The sequence below is a fragment of the Gorilla gorilla genome, chromosome 6, assembly GCF_029281585.2.
Source record: "Gorilla gorilla gorilla isolate KB3781 chromosome 6, NHGRI_mGorGor1-v2.1_pri, whole genome shotgun sequence".
Taxonomy (NCBI): Eukaryota; Metazoa; Chordata; class Mammalia; order Primates; family Hominidae; genus Gorilla; species Gorilla gorilla.
The window spans coordinates 149,323,017-149,342,346 of NC_073230.2; the positions used below are offsets into that span (position 1 = coordinate 149,323,017).

At 47.0% G+C, this 19,330-nt stretch overlaps 1 non-coding gene across 1 annotated transcript; it reads right to left on the reverse strand.

The window, feature by feature from the left end:
• Positions 1-1,968: 1,968 nt before the first annotated feature.
• Positions 1,969-2,077, reverse strand: LOC115935558 (U6 spliceosomal RNA). The gene has a single exon (XR_004071166.1). It is a non-coding gene; the product is annotated as a U6 spliceosomal RNA (small nuclear RNA).
• Between the last annotated feature and the right edge of the window lie 17,253 nt (positions 2,078-19,330).

The following is a 19,330-nucleotide window of genomic DNA, read 5'->3' on the forward strand; positions in this document are numbered from 1 at the left end:
GGAGAGTACTCAGGGATAGTGCCCTTCCAAAGGGAGAAGAAACTAATTACTGGGAGGGTCAGGAACTTTCAGGACACATTTGAGCTAACATACATCTTCCAAAGATACCTTTATTTTTCATATTCTGTAGGACGTAGGGGACTTGGAAGTGATTAGGAGCCACTGCTTGCAAAAGTCTCACCCGAACATGGCAGGAATAACTTTACAATCTCAAAATTAGCTGATATCATCTGTGTTATTCATTAAGAAACATCTGACAGAAATGTTCAGCTTCGCCCACCCATTTCCTCTCTCAGTGTATGTTGCATGCCTACTATTTGCCCAACAAAATGGAATTATGCCATTAGAATAACTAAGAATTATCTTGATTACCTTCAGCGAGTTCCCTACGTTGGACCTACAAGTCATTCTTATTAAGGACAATGGTTCTTACATCCAGAACTCCTTAGGGAACTTCATGTTTAACTTTAAAGAATTTATTTGCTTGTAATTAACTCCCACAGCATCTTAATCGGGGATCACTACCAAGATTCAATACAGAGTTTCAGTGTCATTTTTCTTCCAGACGTTCTTTTATTTTTATCTCTTTTGTTGTTGTTGTTTTGTTTTTGTTTTTGAGACAGAGTCTCACTGTGTCACCCAAGCTGGAGTGCAGTGGCACGATCTCAGCTTACTGCAACCTCCGCCTCCTAGGTTCAAGATTCTCATACCTCAGCCTCCCGAGTAGCTGGGATTACAGGGGTGCACCACCACACCCAGCTAATTTTCTGTATTTTTAGTAGGGATGGGGTTTTCTCACGTTGGCCAGGCTGATGTCAAGCTCCTGACCTCAGGTGATCTGCCTGCCTCAGCCTCCCAGAGTGCTGGGATTACAGGCGTGAGCCACCTTATGTGGCCTTGTTTTTGTTTTTGAGACAGGGTCTCACTGTCTCACCCAGGCTAGAGTGCAGTGTCACAATCACAGCTTACTGCAGCCTCAACCTCCTGGGTTCAAGTGATCCTCCCGCCTCTGCCTCCTGAGTAGCTGGGACCACAGGTGTGAGCCACCACACTCAGCTAATTTTTTTAACTTTTAGTGGAGGCAGGGTCTCACTATATTGCCCAAGATGGTCTTGAACTCCTGAGCTCAGGGAGTCCTCCCACTTTGGCCTCCCAAAGTGCTGGGATTACAGGTATGAGCCACGGCACCTGGCCTCTTTTTATCTCTTCTTGAAGATGGTATCTACCCAGTGACTTTTATGGGACTGACAAAAGGTCACAGCTTAGAGATTAGTTAGGACAAGGAAGGATGTGAAGGGACATGAGGTGGTGTGGAAATGCCAAGTACGAGTGGAAGGGGGATGAGCAGATAGGCGGGGTCAAAGCTGCAGGCCCTCTGAGTGGGCTCCCTGGTTCCAGAAGCAGGGAGCCAGTGCAGAGAGGGTGGGAAACGAAGTCACACTCTTTTACTGCCAGATTCACTTCTTTCTTCATGTGAACACTGCATGGACTTCCAGAAGCATTGATCCTCTGCACTAGCATCCCCAGATTTAGGGACAAATAGATTTCTTGAGTTCCCAGAGGAAACAGATTCTGAGATGAGACTGGATGCAGAGCATGGCCCCAGGATCTGTCACTGATGGGGAGTGAAGGGAACAGGTGGGGCAGAGGGAGGAGCCTCAGTCGATCCCAGGATCCCACAGGGAGCTCTGGAGCTGGGATGGCCCTTCAGAGCTGCCCTGAATTGGAGCTAGGGGACCACACCTGGGCATTGACCAGTCCTTAACATGGGCTGCCCTGGGGGAAAGGGGTGACCTTGAGCAAGGAGGGCAATTCCTGGAAAGGGACTCAACTAAGAGCAGCCATCAGCCACCCATGTCTCCAGCAGCTGGGGTAATGAGCACCCACAGAACCCAGTACTAAGGATGGGTCATTTACATAACAAAGGATCAGTGGTTCTGTTCTCATTTTGTTTCACATTATTTTAATTTTTTAATGGAATGCTTCATGAATTTGCATGTCATCCTTGCACAGGGGCCATGCTAATCTTCTCTGTATCATTCCAATTTTTTAGTATATGTGCTGTCAAAGCAAGCACTTGTTTCACATTAGATGATAAAGTTGTTGAGGGAAAGACTTGCTCTTCCAACTGTATGTATCCCCCACAATGCACTTGCTCATGATAAAATCAGGGCCTCCCCAGACAGGATTACCAGTTGCACCTGTAATGCCCATATCTAACGTCCTAGCTGGCACAGGGATGCCGGCATAATAAACGGGGCTGCAGAGGAGCGTCATCCTGGCTTGGGATTCCTCATCTTTCTAGATTGCTGAAAATCAGGAGCTGAGGGCCACGGAGCACTCAGAATCCCCACCAACTGCTGACCCAGAACCTTTAGCACAGTGGGTCTCAGAGAGCGTCTCACTAGCTTGAGATGTTAGGCTTCAGCAAAGTGGCACAGGTGCGGGCGAAGGCAACCTGGAGCTGTGGCTCTGCACGGGCCCTCACCTGGCCAAGGCAAGGGACAGGACAAGAGCAGGAAGGAAAGAGTATCAGAGGTCAGTGTATCCATCCAAGGGCTCAACCTGGCCAGGGGACAAGGCAGAGGAGCCAGGCAGGCCCTGCTGCTCAGCACAGCTGCAATGCCACCTGAGATGAGGTGTGACAAAGGTGCCTGTCACTGTCCCTCCTCCTGTTCTATTCTAAGGGTCTCTGTGCCAGTTGTCAGTTCCTTACTGTAGTTGAAGCGAGGTGCACTCCCTTTCACTCTGGGTGCTACTTTCTTGGCTGAGAAAAAACAAGCTGCAGCCCAAGCCGCCCCGCTATGTGAGAAAGAGAAGTGAAACAGGCTGTGGGCTGGGCAACAGGAGGCTGACTGCAAGCGACCTGCAGATGCCAAGCCTTTGCTGGTTTACGCCGGCAGCACAACAGCATACGAAGAAAACCAAAGTGGCTCTCTCATTAGCCAGTTCCTGGAAGAGGAATGGTTCCATTTCTACAACCATTCAAGCAGCAGGGATTTACTGAAACTGATCCACGCTCAGGTCCCAGAGGACACAGTCCCTGCCTGAAAGGCACTAGAGCCTAGTTAGGTAGAGTAGAGTAACCCACCTGAAAAAAACAGCAAATGGACCTGACCTGTATAATTAGGGACTAACGTGAGCCAGTCTCAAGGTGCAGTCCGTCAGGGAAGAACTCACCATGAAGACCGCCGAAGATCACAAAAAGGAAGCCAGAAGTGAGGAAAGGCTCCAGAGGCCAGGAGAGGGCATGGGGTAGGGGGGCATGAAACTGCAGGAACAGAAGCCTGGAGGCAGAGATGATAATGAGGAAATGGGTCTCACTAGACCCTGCACCCGAGCCAGGCGCATGGGTCGAGGCTGCCTCGAGAAGCCCCCTCAGCATGGTTGCCACATAAAAGAAAAGATGCTCAGTTAAATTTGAATTTCAGCTAATCCGTAAACAATATTTACCATAGGTATGCCCCAAACAGTGCAAGACTTTTTTCTAAAACATCTGACTGAGCATGGTGGCTCATGCGTGAAATTCCAACACTTTGGGAGGACCGAGGCAGGAGGATCGGTTGAGTCCAGGAGTTTGAGACCAGCCTGGGTAACATGGTGAGACCCTAACTCTACAAAAAATACAAAAATTAGGTGGGCATGGTGGCACATGCTGGTAGTCCCAGCTACTCAGGACACTGAGGTGGGAGAATCGTTTGAGCCCAGGAGATCGAGGCTGCAGTGAGCCGTGATTGCACCATCACACTCCAGCCTGGGCAACAGAGTGAGACTCTGTCTAAAAAATAAATAAAATAGGCTGGGCGCAGTGGCTCACATCTGTAATCCCAGCACTTTGGGAGGCCAAGGTGAGCAGATCACCTGAGGCCAGGAGTTCGAGACCATCCTGGCCAACATGGCAAAACCCTGTTTCTACTAAAAATATAAAAATTAGCCAGGCACGGTAGCACGTGCCTGTGATCCCAGCTACTAGGGAGGCTGAGGCAGGAGAATTGCTTGAACCCAGCGGGCAGAGGTTGCAGTGAGCTGAGATCGTACCACTGCACTCCAGCCTGGGTGACAGAGCAAAACTCCATCTCAAAAATAAATAAATAAATAAATAAATTCAAATATTATCCATCGTTTAACTGAAATTCAAATTTACCTGAGCATCCTGTATTTGATTTGCTAAATTAAGCAACCCTCCTCCCGGAGTTATATTTTACTGTTGCTCACTTGATCCTCAGTACTGCCCTATAAGGTAGCTCTCTGATCACCATCATCCCCATTTCACAGGTGAGAAAACTGAGTCACAGAGTTGTCCACAGCCATGCAAGTAGCGCGTCTGTTTCCACAGTCTGTGCTCCTAACCCTCTAAGCTACTACTAGAGTTTGGGATCCATCAGTCCTCGATCCAGAGTGTGGCTCTACCACTTCTTAGGTGTATGACCTTTGGCAAGTCGCTTAACCTCACTGAGCTTCAGTTTTCCCTTCTGGGAATAATAATAATTCCTGACTTACAGAGTTTTGTGAGTGAGGTAACTGAACAAATAGGAAGTGATTCATACATGGCACTTGGATGATGATGATGATGATGGTGATGATGATGATGATGGGAAGCCTTGGATCATGTAGAGTCATTGATGAGACTAGAGGAAATGACACGCCTGAGCCACCTCCGTGGCCATTCCCTTGCCTTCACATGCCTGCCTCCACCCTAGTCCTCTCCCTGCTCCCTAAACATAGACACAGGGCTGGCCCCAGGCCCCATGTGTAACAGGCTTCCTGCCTAAAGCTACCAGGAGCCTCAGAGCCCAGAGCTCCTGTTGCTGGTGGCTGGAGTTTACTGCCTGAACTTCTAGTCCAGGTTGCGGACTATTGAGCAGTTCAGAACTTTCTCCTTGTCCGACAGCCCCTCCAATCACTGCCCAGGTGTGCCTACATCCTAGTTCTAGCTGCCACCAGGAAAAAATCCAACCCATGGAGCATTTTGCACTCATCTACAACTACGTATGACAAATGGTTTCCCCTCCCTGTTACATAACTCAGCCTACCCATGTGCATGCTCTGAACTACTTCAATCTAAGTATCTGCTGAGTAAGATCGAGACAGAAAATATCTGTTGATTAGGTTTTGTTTCTGTCACTTCTTGCCTTCTCAGGGCAAGTCAGGTCTAGAGGTTCATTTCCGGTCCCTCGGCTTCCCACCCTGAAGCCTCCTCCCTGCTCCAGGTCAGTTTAGCAATGGGACACACCCAACAAGCTGCCCCGCCTTCTCACACCTGGGCTAGGGTGTCCAAGGTGCTGGGGAATCTAGCCCTTAGCAAAGATTACCTTATCCCTAGTACCAGGATTATTTCAATGTTTTTTCCTTATGTTTTGTTTTGTTCTACCATCAATGTTCCACTTAGGTATTAATCCTAGCAAGTAAACTAAAAAGGCCGGGCACAATCTGTAATCCCAGGCTTATGCCTGTAATACCAACACTTTGGAAGGCCAAGGCGGGTGGATCTCTTGAGCCCAGGAGTTTGAGACCAGCCTGGGCAACATGGCAAAACCCCATCTCTACAAAAAATTAGTTGGACATGGTGGCATGCGCTTGTGGTCCAGCTACTGGGAGGCTGAGGCAGGAGAATCACCTAAGCCCAGGAGGTCAAGGCTGCAGTAAGCCATGATCGTACCATTGCACTCCAGCCTGAGTGACAGAATGAGACCCTGTCTTAAAAATAAATAGGCCGGGCGCGGTGGCTCACGCCTGTAATCCCAACACTTTGGGAAGCCAAGGCGGGTGGGTCACGAGATCAGGAGTTCAAGACCAGACTGACCAGTATGGTGAAACCCCGTCTCTACTAAAAATACAAAAATTAGCTGGGCATGTTGGTGGGTGCCTGTAGTCCCAGCTACTCGGGAGGCTGAGGCAGGAGAATAGTGTGAATCTGGGAGGCGGAGGTTGCAGTGAGCCAAGATTGTGCCACTGCACTCCAGCCTGGGCAACAGAGCAAGACTCTGTCTCAGAAATAAATAAATAAACAAATAAATAAATAAATAAATAAACTTTAAAAATGTATGGTCAGTTTTCTCATTGGAACTATGTCTACCTCCTTGGGTGGAAAGAGCTCATTCTTCCATGATCAAGCCCTGACCTTCAAGTAACCCCTTGAGATTCCTGACTCAGCCTGACCTGACTCTTCTTTTCTTCCAGGCAGTGATTTAGGCAGCATGGAGACAGAAGAGAAAGAGACCAGATTTCTGCTCTCAAGGCGTGAATAATAGTCTTGACCCAGATTCTAACTATGTGGTCACTCCTAGTCTCTTTTTAACTCACTATCTTATCTTGACTCTTAGAACCAACAACACCTGGCTCTGGACCTCTCACCAAGCTGTGGTTCTATGCTCTCCTGACTTCCAACTCTCCGTTCCTGTCCTTCTCACCTATGTGAGTTTCCAGCCTTCAGACACTCCCTGTCCTAGTGCTGAGTCCTACCTCTGAGACCCTCAGCTGCCCACCCTGCAACACTGACAATGCACAGAGTCCAACCATCTGGCCCTCATAAAATGTCCCAGGCTCCATGCCAAGTTGTGCTACAGACTGCTTGGCCATCAGTTCCCTAGGAAACTGTAGGCTGGACTGGCTGCCAAGTCAATGGAGGGTTTCAGCCATGTGGTTGGCCACCTGGGCAGAAGCCTTGCTGATTGCCTTCTTATCTGGTAGTTCCCCTTCCTGAGCCTTGGTGCCCAACCCTATCTGAGTCACCTGGGCCTTGGAAACCTGTTCCTTTGGAGTTGCAGCCCTTCTAGGTCAAAAGCACCTTGAATATCTGATGAGGGCCTGCCTTCATTCTTTTGATCTCTTTGCTGGTGTTCCTCCTGGATGCCCTTGGCCTATAACAGCTGGCCTCCAAACACTGGCAAACCTGTCCCCAGAACCCAAGTCTGAGTCAGCAGAGTCTTGGTAACTTTCCCTAGTTCAACAAAAACCCACAGCTATACCACAGTCCTGCCTGCACTCACCCCCTCCACCCACCTGACCACTTATTCATTCAACAAATGTTTGTGGAGTGTGTGTTTTGGAGCCAGATAATGTGAGAGTTGAAGTTTCCCAACAAGGAATGGACAAAACATTGTTCCTGGCCTAGAGGAGCTCATAGCCAAAGTGGAGGCATTAGAATAAACATAACCCATTTCAAAATGTGAAAAGGGTCACAGCAGGGTTGGAACAAGTACCAGGGGAACACCTGGGAAGGGCATCTAACTCACGCCCACGGGACAGGGAATGTCTGCATGAAGACTGATGTGAAATCTAAGCTGAATCCAAAAACAGCAGCAAGAGCTGGTAAATGGTTGGGGGTGCTCCAGATTTCATGCATGAAAACTCAAGGAGAGAAAGCAACTAAAAATAGGAAACTGCAAAAGTCAACATAATTGGGGCAGTGGGAGAAGTGAGCAAGGCTTCACCTGAAAGGAGGAGTTGGTTGGCATCTGAGGACAGTGGGAGGCCACTGGGGTTCTAAGCAGCACCCACTCCACCTATTCTTCTCTTCAAAATGGACTCTTCGCTTTAGGAAACTCACTTTGCTATCATGATGGAGAATGAATGAGAGGGAAGGCAAGATCCTGAGCAGGAAGAACAGAGAAGACTGTGACGGGATACCAAGACTGAGAAGATAATGGCCCGAACCATGGGAGTAATACAAAATACTGGGAGCCTAAGACCAATGGGACTTGGTTGTTGATTGTGCATGCCCTCCAAGGGGAAGGGAGGAGACTGTAGCGATGCCAGGAGTCTAGGCTGATGGATGACCTGGAGCGAGGTGGTGCTGTGAATTGTCACCAGGGAATAGTGGAGGAGGGGCAGGTTTGTGGCATGGGGGATGGGAGACAAGGTTCAGACAGGAAGGACAGTGTTGAGTTTGAGGTGGTTACAGGACATCCTGTGAGGGGGCTGTGTGTCTCCAAAGCCATCTTGGCCAGTGAGAAAGTCTGAGAGACATCAGCAAACCCATGAACTCTGTAGAATGAGAAGAGCAGAAGGCAGTCTGGAAACATCAGCTAAGAGACAGACAGAAATTGACATAATCTCAAAGTGTCTCCCATACATGACACTTACTAGTTACATAGAAAGAAGTAACTTTACAGTGGCGAAGCCTGGTAGACACTACCTTCCCTGAGTGATCAAAGTTATCAGGAGTAATGGGACAGGTAGACATTGTATGCCTCCTGAGAGGCTGTACTGAGAAGGATACAACATCACTTCTGTAGTATTCCTGCCAAAAATGTATACTCTAAATGATTATATATGTCTAATCATGAGGGAACATCAGACAAAACCATACTGAAGGACATATATACAAAATAACTGGCCTGTGCTCTTCAAAAATACCAAGGTCATAAAAAAGAAAGACTGAAGAACTATTCTGGATCATAGGAGACTAAAAAACAAACATGATAGCTAAATAATTCAATGTATGATTCTAGATTCGATTCTGGACCAGAAAAAAAGAGGTTGTTTTGCTACAATTCCTTTGTGACAATTAGCAAAATTTGAAATAAAGTTTACACATTAGACAATAGTATTATATCACTGTTATTTTTCTAATTTTGATCATTGCACTGTGTAAGAGAATGCCTTTTCTTTTTTTTTTTTTTTTTTTTTTTTTTTTTTGAGACAGAGCTTCTTTGCTCTTGTTGCCCAGGCTGGAGTGCAGTGGTGTGATCTCGGCTCACCGCAATCTCCACCTCCAGGGTTCAAGTGACTCTCTTGCCTCAGCCTCCTGAGTAGCTGGGATTACAGGAATGCACCATCACGCCCAGCTAATTTTTGGGGTTTTTTTTTTTGTATTTTTAGTAGAGATGGGGTTTCAACCATGTTGGCCAAGCTGATCTCGAACTCCTGACCTCAGGTGATCCACCCGCTTCAGCCTCCCGAAGTGCTGGGATTACAGGCAAAAGCCACTGTGCCTGGCCAACAAAATGCCTTTTTAAGGTAATACTAATGAAACTATTTAGGGGGAAAGGAGAATTATGTCTGCAACTTATTCTCTATGATTCAGAAAAAAAGGTAATATGAACAGATAGATGATAGGTAGAGAGTAATAAGGCAGGCCAAGCACAGTGTCTCATGCCTGTTAATCCCAGCATTTTGGGAAGCCAAGAGAGGGCTACTTGAGCCTAGGAGTTTGAGATCAGCCTGGGTAACACAGGGAAATCCCAACTCAACAAAAAATTAAAAAAAAAAAAAAAAATTAGCTGGGCATGGTGGTGCATGCCCGTAGTCCCAGCTATTTGGGAAGCTGAGTTTCAAGGATCACTTGGGCCTAGGAGGTCAAGGCTACAGTGAGCTGTGATCACACCACTGTACTTCAGCTTGGGCAACAGAGTAAGACCCTGTGTTAAAAATAAAAAATAAAATAATAAAGCAAATGTGATAAATTGTTAACATTTGGGGAATCTGAGTATAGGTAGGCTGGCATTCTTCATAGCATTCTTTCTTACTTTTCTTTTTTTTTTTTTTTGAGATGGAGTCTTGCTCTGTTGCCCAAGCGGGAGTGGAGTGCTGTGATCTCTGCTCACTGCAGCCTCCACCTCCTGTCTCAGCCTCCTGAGTAGCTGGGATTACAGGTCCCTGCCACCACACCTGGCTAATTTTTTTTGTATTTTTAGTGGAGATGGGGTTTCATCATGTTGGCCAGGCTGGTTTCAAACTCCTGACTTCAAGTGATCCTCCTGACTTCAAGTGATCCACCTGCCTTAGCCAAAGTGCTGGGATTACAGGTGTGAGCCACCATGTCTGGCATCTTTCTTACTTTTCTATAAGTGTGAAATTATTTTGAGGTGAGTATTAAATACTAAATACTTATTACACAGAGTTGAAAACCAACTTATTGTTCCTCTAAGAATTTCAACTCCTATTGGCACTCTTTCCTTCCCCTCTGCTTTGCAGTGCCACTATGCCCTCAAATAACATTCTCTCCTTTTCTAATTATTATTGTGATAAAAAGACACAACATTAAATTTGCCATTTTTTAGTATACAGTTCAGTAGTGTTGAGTAAATTTACATTGTTGTGTGACAGATCTCTTGCAAGTCTGCAATTATTTAAATAAAAGTTTTTTTAAAAAAGAAAGAAAAAGGTAGCAGAAGAAGAACCCTAGGAGGAGACAGAAAGAAGAGCCACAGAGGTAGAAGGAAAAAATAGAAGACTGTGATGTGGCAATAGCCAAGGCAGGAGACAACGTCAACAGAGACCTGTGGCCTGAAGGGTCATTGCAGCAGACACGTCACATAAATGTCAGGAAGAGACAAAAGGGACAAAGCATAATCCCCCAAGTTTGCTCTAGAAAAGATCTTCTCCTTCTGCTTTCCGCAGGTGCTCCCGGTAGGAAGGTGATAGGGTTTGGCTGTGTCCCCACCCAAATCTCATCTTGAATTGTAGCTCCCATAATTCCCATGTGTTGTGGGAGGGATCTGGTGGGAGGTCATTGAATCATGGGGGCAGATTTTTCCTGTGCTATTCTTGTGATAGTGAATAAGTCTCATGAGCTCTGATGGTTTTATAAAGGGCAGGTCCCATACATATACTCACTTGCCTGCTGCCATGTAAGACATGCCTTTGCTCCTCCTTCACTTTCCACCATGATTGTGAGGCCTCCCAGCCATGTAGAACTGTTAGTCCATTAAACTTTTTCTTTATAAATTACCTAGTCTCTGGTATTTCTTCCTAACAGTATGAAAATGGACTAATACCAAAGGGAAGCCTAGAATATTCTTTGAAACTATTAACTCCATGTGTGGCTGAGGTAGATATCACAGGCTGGGCTGTGCTTTGGTTGGGAAAGTGTTTTGTGGGCCCCCGGGTATGCACAGGTGAGGCTCCCCAACACCCACCCTTCCCTTCCCATGAAAGGTACAGGTGAGTCAAAAGGGTCCAGCATAGAGAGAAAGAGTTACTTTCATGGGCCCCTGGTGACCTCAGATATAGGACTCTGGGGTGGGCCTTGGGATTAAAAGAAGCTAAGATAATTGTAGGAAATTTCATGTAGGAAGCAAGGCGGCTTGAGCAGGAGATGGTGGCCAGGAAGAGGAGCTGCTGGTATGAGGCTCCCTGGGGCTAGCTGGCCATGGCCTCAGAAGCATGCGGGCGGTGTCTTGTTTCCTTTGCTTTCTCTTCTATAATTCTTTGGAATTTTCCAGAGACTTTAATAACAGACTCTCTCACCCAGTGGCATGGGGTAGGTGAGTGGTGTCCTTGGGTGTGAAGACAAGGGGGCATGTTTACATCTGAGGCTGATGTAAATTACAGAACTTGGGCAGCCCACAGGTGATTCAGAAACAGGGATAAGACCAAGAATTTAGAGAGAAAATGGAAAGACATACATCCGGCCAGGCGCGGTGGCTCATGCCTGTAATCTCAGCACTTTGGGAAGCTGAGGTGGGCAGACTGCCTGAGCTCAGGAGTTTGAGACCAGCCTGGGAAACATGGTGAAACCCCATCTCTACTAAAAATACAAAAATCAGGGCCGAGCATGGTGGCTCATGCCTGTAATCCCGCACTTTGGGAGGCCAAGGCTGGCAGATCATGAGGTCAAGAGAGCGAGACCATCCTGGCCAACATGGTGAAACTCCATCTCTACTAAAAATACAAAAAATTAGCTGGGCGTGGTGGCGTGTGCCTGTAGTCCCAGCTACTTGGGAGGCTGAGGCAGGAGAATTGCTTGAACCCAGGAGGCGGAAGTTGCAGTGAGCTGAGATCACGCCACTGCACTCCACCCTGATGACAGAGCGAGACATTGTCTCAAAAAAAAAAAAAGACATAGGTAGGAAGAGTCATCTGCCTAGAGGGAAAGGGTTTTCTTTTGTTTCAAAATGGAAAAGACTTCAAAGTATTTAATCGATGATGAGAAAACAAAACAAAACAAAACATTAAAGAGGAAAAGAGGAAAGATTTAAGAGAGACAATACCTTCCCAACCAAAGCCCAGATGCAGGATTTGGTTGGTTCTTAAACACTCTAGATTGAAAAGGACACCACAACACCACACCCCCATGAGACAGGATCAGCCCGCACACCTGCTCAGGGTGATACTCCGGAGTCCCAATGCCATCAATTTTATCTTCAGCGTCACGAACCAATTGGCTGAATCATTAAGCCCAGGCCTCTCTACTGTACCCACCCCACCTGGGGGTGTAAGGCCCTCTGATGAACAGGTGACATTAAAGCAAATGAATGTTGACTCATAGCCTACTAAGCTTACATACTTGATTATATTTCATTTTCCCAGTACTCCTGCGTAGGCATTACTATTCCCATTGTAAAGATGAGTACACTAAGGCTCAGAGAAATTACATACCAAGCAGGAAAAGGCAGAACAGGGAACCAAACCTGGATCGTATTTCAGCATTCATTTTCTTTTCATTCCAGATCTCAGGGAATATATTCTAAGGCCCCCAGAGACAAGAAAATTATGTTCCAGTACCTCCGGAATTAGAGAAAGATGACCAAGCTTTTCCCTGATACCTCCCTAGATTTTCACAATTACAGAAACATGGTCCTCTACCTCCGGAACCACAGAAACCTGAACCTACATAACCTGTCCAACTTGCTTCTCTCGAAACCCAGAAACTTTCTACAGTTGCTCCTGAAGTTTCTCAACTGTCATGGAGCTTTAGAGCTACTGAGAGCTGAGGTAATGTAAAAAAGCAGAGAGAAGAGAGCTGGTCTGGTTGAAGGGGTGGGAAGGGGACATGGAAGCCCTTGCTTGGACTCTTATTTCAGCTCAAGTTATTCCCATTAAACTTGAGGTGCCTCCAAGAAACCCCAGGACTTATTTGAACACAGTTTAACAACTACAGCTATTAATCACAGGCTTTTTTTTTTTTTTTAAGACGGAGTTTTACTCTTGTTGTCCAGGCTAGAGTGCAATGACACGATCTCGGCTCACTGCAACCTCTGCCTCCCGGATTCAAGCGATTCTCCTGCCTCAGCCTCCCGAGTAGCTGGGATTACAGGCATGTGCCACCACGCCAGCTAATTTTGTATTTTTAGTAGAGATGGGGTTTCTCCATGTTGGTCAGGCTGGTCTCGAACTCCCGACCTCAGGTGATCCGCCGACCTCAGCCTCCCAAAGTGCTGGGATTACAGGCACGAGCCACCAAGACTGGTCTTTTTTTTTTTTTTTTTAATGAAAATTTTGAAGCTGAAAAAAGTAAAATGACCTGCCCAGGGTTACAAAGAGAGCCTAAGTGAACTGCAAACCCCAATAACCTGTTTATTTCACAGCTACTAAATCCAGCTTTCTCTGATAGACTGCTGGCTGCTTAACCCAACCCAATACCAATGCCCCTTCTCCCACTTAGTAACAAACCCCAAATTTATTCCGAGTAACACTGCTTGCTGCCAAAGGACTAAATTTCCCAGCCTCTCTTCAATTTGGACTGGCCATTTTAAGTTCTAGCCAAAGAGATGTAAGCAAAAATACAGTATGGTTCTTCTAGGAAGAAGAACATAGGCCTTTCTTCTCCTTTTCCTCTGTCCTGCTGCCTAGAAGTCAGATGTGATGACTGGAGCTCCAGCAGTCAATTTGGACCATGAGGATGAGACACAGCCTAGGGAATGCAGTCAGAAAACTGGAAAGAGTCTGAGTAATGGGGACGCTGACATAATAGACCTCAATTATGTACATAAGAAACAACTTTATATATCTTGTTTAAGTTGTGATTGTTGCAGCTGAATCTAAACTAACTGGTACAAATCAGGAACAGCTTCAACAATTTTCTCTAAGCCTTAATGACAATCCTCAAATAGCCTGAATGCATCCCTGGGGCTTGGGAAGGTATGGCCAGCAACTTCCTGCTCACTCTGGAAGCCCCCGTGTGCTGTGTTTCCAGAGCCAGGAGAGGTAACATTGCTCAGTCCTTGGAGGACCAGGTCACACAGGTTCATCAGGGTTTTCTAAGTCTATGTTCTGGACTCTATTTCCAGAACTCCAGCCACTTCCTGAGCCTTCAAGCTGCTGTTTTCCCCTAACCCCAGAAAACCCCTGAGGTTGTGTAATTATGAACTCCAAACACAGGGCACCAAAAATCAACAGAAGTCAGGAAAAGAAGCTCCTTAACCTTGTCCAAAGAAGCTCAGTAAAAATACAAATAGTAGCTGTGAGTGAGGCAAAAACAAATCTGTAAACATAAACAGATTAGAGGCCGGGCATGGTGGCTCACGCCTGTAATCCCAGCACTTTGAAAGGCCGAGGTGGGCGGATCATGTGGTCAGGAGTTCAAGACCAGCCTGACCAACATGGTGAAACCCTGTGTCTACTAAAAATACAAAAATTAGGCAGGCGTAGTGGCATGTGCCTATAATCCTAGCTACTCAGGAGGCTGAGGCAGGAGAATCGCTTGAACCCAGGAGGCAGAGGTTGCAGTGAGCCAAGATCATGCCATTGCACTCCAGTCTGGGCGACAGAGTGAGACTCTGTCTCAAAAAAAAAAAAAAAAAAAAGAGATTTGAATTCAATAGGGATTTAAAAATCATTAGAATGGGAACCTTGAAACTTCAGTAAGGATTTTCCTGTTAAAAAACAACAAATTCGGCTGGGGGCAATGGCTCATGCCTGTAATCCCAGCACTTTGGGAGGCCGAGGCAGGAGGATCACCTGAGGTCAGGAGTTCAAGACCAGCCTGGCTGACATGGTGAAACCCCGTCTCTATTAAAAATACAAAAATTAGCCAGGTGTGGCGGCATGTGCCTGTGATCCCGGCTATTCAGAAGGCTGAGGCAGGAGAATCGCTTGAACCTGGGAGGCAGAGGTTACAGTGAGCCAAGATCACGCCACTGCTCTCCAGCCTGGGCGACAGAGCCAGACTCCGTCTCAAAACAAAAATAAAAACAAAACAACAAATTCAACCTGACTGGAGAGACCAGAACGTGGGAGACCCCCATTCACGTCCCACTGATAAGAAGTGTCCTAGGAATCACAGCAGCTGGTGTCTGAGATCAATAGCCCCCCAGTCACTAAAGCGCTACCCTGCCTTTCACACTCTAGCCCCAGAGCTGGGAAGGGAGCACTCATGGGGACATTGTCCCTGTTCACAGAGGGAACACGGCCGCTTGTCAGCGCCTTATCCCACTGTCAGGGCAGCTGGCTGGGATGGGAGGGGAGACTGCATGAACCCCCATATTTGTGAAACTGAGTAAAAAGGAAGTTCACTTCCTGAGAAGGGTGAACTAGTCAGGCATGACATCTACAATCACCTTGCTTATGAGGCTGCAACAGAGGGGTGCTTATCTACAGAGGACGTTAGCTACATAGGCGACGGCCCTGGGCAGATGACAGCCACGCTTGCCCACGGCACTGAGCATACCATGGTGCCCGGTGACAACACTGGGGTCGAGTCTGGAAGCCCTAGAGAACTCTGCTTCCCAGGGCTGCTAACACTGACTGGGGAGGACCCTCTGATGTTACAAAAGCCAGAAAAGGCACCCCCGGTCTCTTTCACGAACCTGATTTCCCTCTAGGAAGTAAGTTCTTGCTTCTCTTAAAACGCGATTCCCAGAACTGAACATAATAAATATTTCATTCCTAGGACCCTAAATGGTCCAATGGGACCGTTACTTCCCCTGTTACTTTCTAGCAACGTGACTTCTATCTTCCGTGGAAGTGGGAAAGCACCTGACCTGGGGTCTCATTCCACTTCTGCCACTTAAGGACTGAAGCCTCTTTGAGATTCAGACTCTTTGGCTATCAATGGGGGTAAAAATACCCTGCCTATCGCTGTGAATCATTCTGAAGGGAATATGCTCATACACCCAGTGTCCAGCAGTCTGGGGAGACATGAGATCCCTTTGCACAGATACCCCATGTCACAATGATTCTGAGGCCCCTGATGAACGCAGGCCCTCAGCCCCAGCCCTGCAGAAGTATTCCCTGGGTCTTTCAGGGAGTCCTCAAAAGGGTCCCCGACATCTGTTGAACCAATTAGTCCCAGTCATCATTGTATCCTTCCTCTGGCCTGTCTTCTGTGGCTTGAGGTCCACCAATATGAGCCTTGGGGCCACTACCTCTAAGACACAGTGCCCATGGGGCTGCCAGGCTCCAGGTCCAGGGCTCCGTTGGTGCTCTAGATCCCTACACCCTGCGTGACCCAGCAGTGCTGATTCTGTGCACGGATGGAGAAAATGCACCTTCCACCCTCAGCCACTCCGTTATCTCCTGCAAGCAACTTTCAGCAACAACTCCCACACCCTGCCAAAAAAACAACCACTGACAAAAACATTAGTTTCCACAGGAGTGAGCTCAGCCGTTCACACCTTCAGACAACATCTCCCCTGGACTCAGGACTGCCTCAGCCTGAATGCCTGATTAACACGCCCAAGCCAGAACCGTGAAGCCCCTCAGAGGGGAACAAGAGAGCACAGCTGCCTGTCCCTGAGGCCTTCATGAAACCAAAGGACTTCACCCCCACAGTGAACTGAAACATCCACCTCCAAACCCAGAAAACTGCTGGCCACTTTCAAAAGACACCTCCTCCTCCCTCTCAGGAGCTGGGCCACGCTGCAGCCTAAGGCACCTCTGTCCACGTTGGAGGAGGAGGCCAGAGGGACCACCTAGGGAAAAAAAATAAAGCATTCAGAGTCAAAAAATACTGTTGATTGCAGTGTGGCAGAGGTGCTAGGGCAATGGGGGAACACATAGGTTCAGAGAAAATCAGACAAATGCAAAAAAGAAACTGCCATTAAGTCCAGAAGGAGAAAAGGGTTGTTTAATCACAGAGTGTTGTCCTAGAACACTACACGGCTCAGAGGTGAGCCATGCCCCCTCCTAACACTACATACCTCCTCCTAATAACGTGAACAGTTGTCATTTATTTCATAAAGTACTGGAATACAAGGATACAGAAGGGGGTATAGGAAGGAGAGCGTTTCCTCCGCTACCATGATTGGAAGTTAACAAGTAGTGTGCAGTCGAAAATCAAGAAATAGTAATGTGGCTGGACGTGGTGGCTCACACCTGTAATTCCAGCACACCTGTAATTCCAGCACTTTGGGAGGCTGAGGCAAGCAGATCACCTGAGGTCAGGAGTTCGAGACCAGCCTGGCCAACATGGTGGAACCCCATCTCTACTAAAAATACAAAAATTAGCTAAGTATAGTGGTGCACTTGTGATCCCAGCTACTTGGGAGGCTGAGGCAGGAGAATTGCTTGAACCTGGGAGGCAGAGGCTGCAGTGAGCTGAGGTCACCCCACTGTACTCCAGTCTGGGCAACAGAGTGAGACTCCATCTCAAAAAAAAAAAAAGGAAAGAAAAGAAATAGTAATGTAAGCATATTGTTTAGAAAAATGGTGGAAAATACAAGAAAAATGGCTACAGAGTTGGCAGTGCCGGCCTTCAGGAAGACAGCCTTGGGGAACAAGAGGCTAAGCGCAATTGTAATTTTTCATTATACTTTTTATGTATTTATTCTACTTTGCTTTTTATAGCTATGCACATGTAGCATTCTGTTAGAGATAATTTTATATAAAATAAGTCCTGACCAGGCATGGTGGCTCACACCTGTAATCCCAACAATTTGGGAGGCCAAGGTGGGCAGATAACTTGAGCCCAAGAGTTCAAGACCAGCCTGGACAACATAGTGAGACATCATCTCTAAAAAAATTTAAAAAATTAGCCAGGCAGGTGGTGTGTGTCTGCAGCCCCAGCTACTGAGAAACCTGGGAGGTAGAGGCAGCAATAAGTCATGATCATGCCACTGCACTCCAGTCTTTGCGACAGAGTAAGACCCTGTCTCAAAAAAAGAAAGCAAAAAAAAAAAAAAAAAAGAAAAGGAAAATGAAAGAAAACAGATTTTCTCAGCCTCTACCAAGGCAGGTTTCAAAAACCTCAGGGCTCTATCACAGCTAGAGCTGTCATCAGATACGTTGCCACATGTATTACTTTGCTAGAGCAAAGTAACAAAGTACTACAGACTAGGCAGCTTAAACAACAGTAAAGCATTGTCTCACAGTTCTGGAGGCTGGCTGGACGGCCGAGATCCGGATGTCAGCAGGATGGGTTCCCTCTGAGGGCTGTGAGCAAGAATCTGTTCCAGGCATCTCCCTGAGCTGCTGGTGGTTGCCAGCAATCTATGGGGTTCCTTGGCTTGTAGAAGAAGCACCCTGATCTCTGCCTTCATCTTCACATGCCATTCTCCCTGTGTGCATATCTGTGCCCAAATTTCCTTCTTTAGTTTTTATTTTTATTTTTGAGATGGGGTCTCACTCTGTTACCCAGGCTGGGGTATAGTGGTACAACCATAGCTCACTGTAGCCTTGACCTCCCTGGCTCAAGCAATCCTCCTACCTCAGCCTCCTGAGTTAAGCTGGGGCCACAGGCATATGACACTGCACCTGGCTAGTTTGTTAAAAATTTTGTATTCTCTGTAGAGATGGCGTCTCACTATGTTGCCCAGGCTGGTCTCAAACTCCTCCTAATCGATCCTCCTACCTCAGCCTCCCAAAGTTCTAGGATTATAGGCAGGAGCCACTGCACCCGGCCTAATGGATCAGGGACCACCCTACTCCATCATGAACTCATCTTAACTAATTACATGTGCAATGACCATATTTCCAAATAAGGTCACATTCTGAGGTACTGGGGGTAAGGACTTCAGCATATGAATGCAGGGGGCAGTAGCAGTAGGAGGAACACAATTTAGCCCACCAAACTGTTAAAACTGTGGAGTGTTATTGTCATATACTTTAAAACAAATTGGCCACCCTGCAGGTCCTGTGTCTTAACATGGCTGCCTTCCTATAATACTGACTGGTACACTTGCTCCCAGAGCTCCCAGTTCAACTCTGCAACAGCCCCAACTCTCTTCATTTCTCCCTGAACACACACCCACTGAAAGGTACTCTTGCTCCCTCCCCTCAGCCCCCACATTAACACCTGTCACCCTGTGGTGCTGCTGTGCCTATGTCCTGATTCCTTTGCACAGATCCCTGCTCGCTAATTGAGCCTTATCTCTTCTCCCTCTCCCATTGATCCAGCCAGTCCTCTCCTCCTTCTTCTTAGATCAGGGGTGTCCGATCTTTTGGCTTCCCTGGGCCATACTGGAAAAAGAAGAATTGTCTTGGACCACACATAAAATATACTAACAATAGCTGACGAACTAAAATAAATAAAATCACACAAAAAAGTCTCATGACATTTAAAGAAAGTTAACAAATTTGTGTTGGGCCACATTCAAAGCTGTCCTGGGCCGCAGACAGCCCATGGGCTGGACAAGCTTGCCTTAGACAGATTGAGACCAGGAAGCCCCCAACTTCCCCCATAATAGAACTCGTAAACTGAATCTCAGCACAAAAGGATCATCCTCCA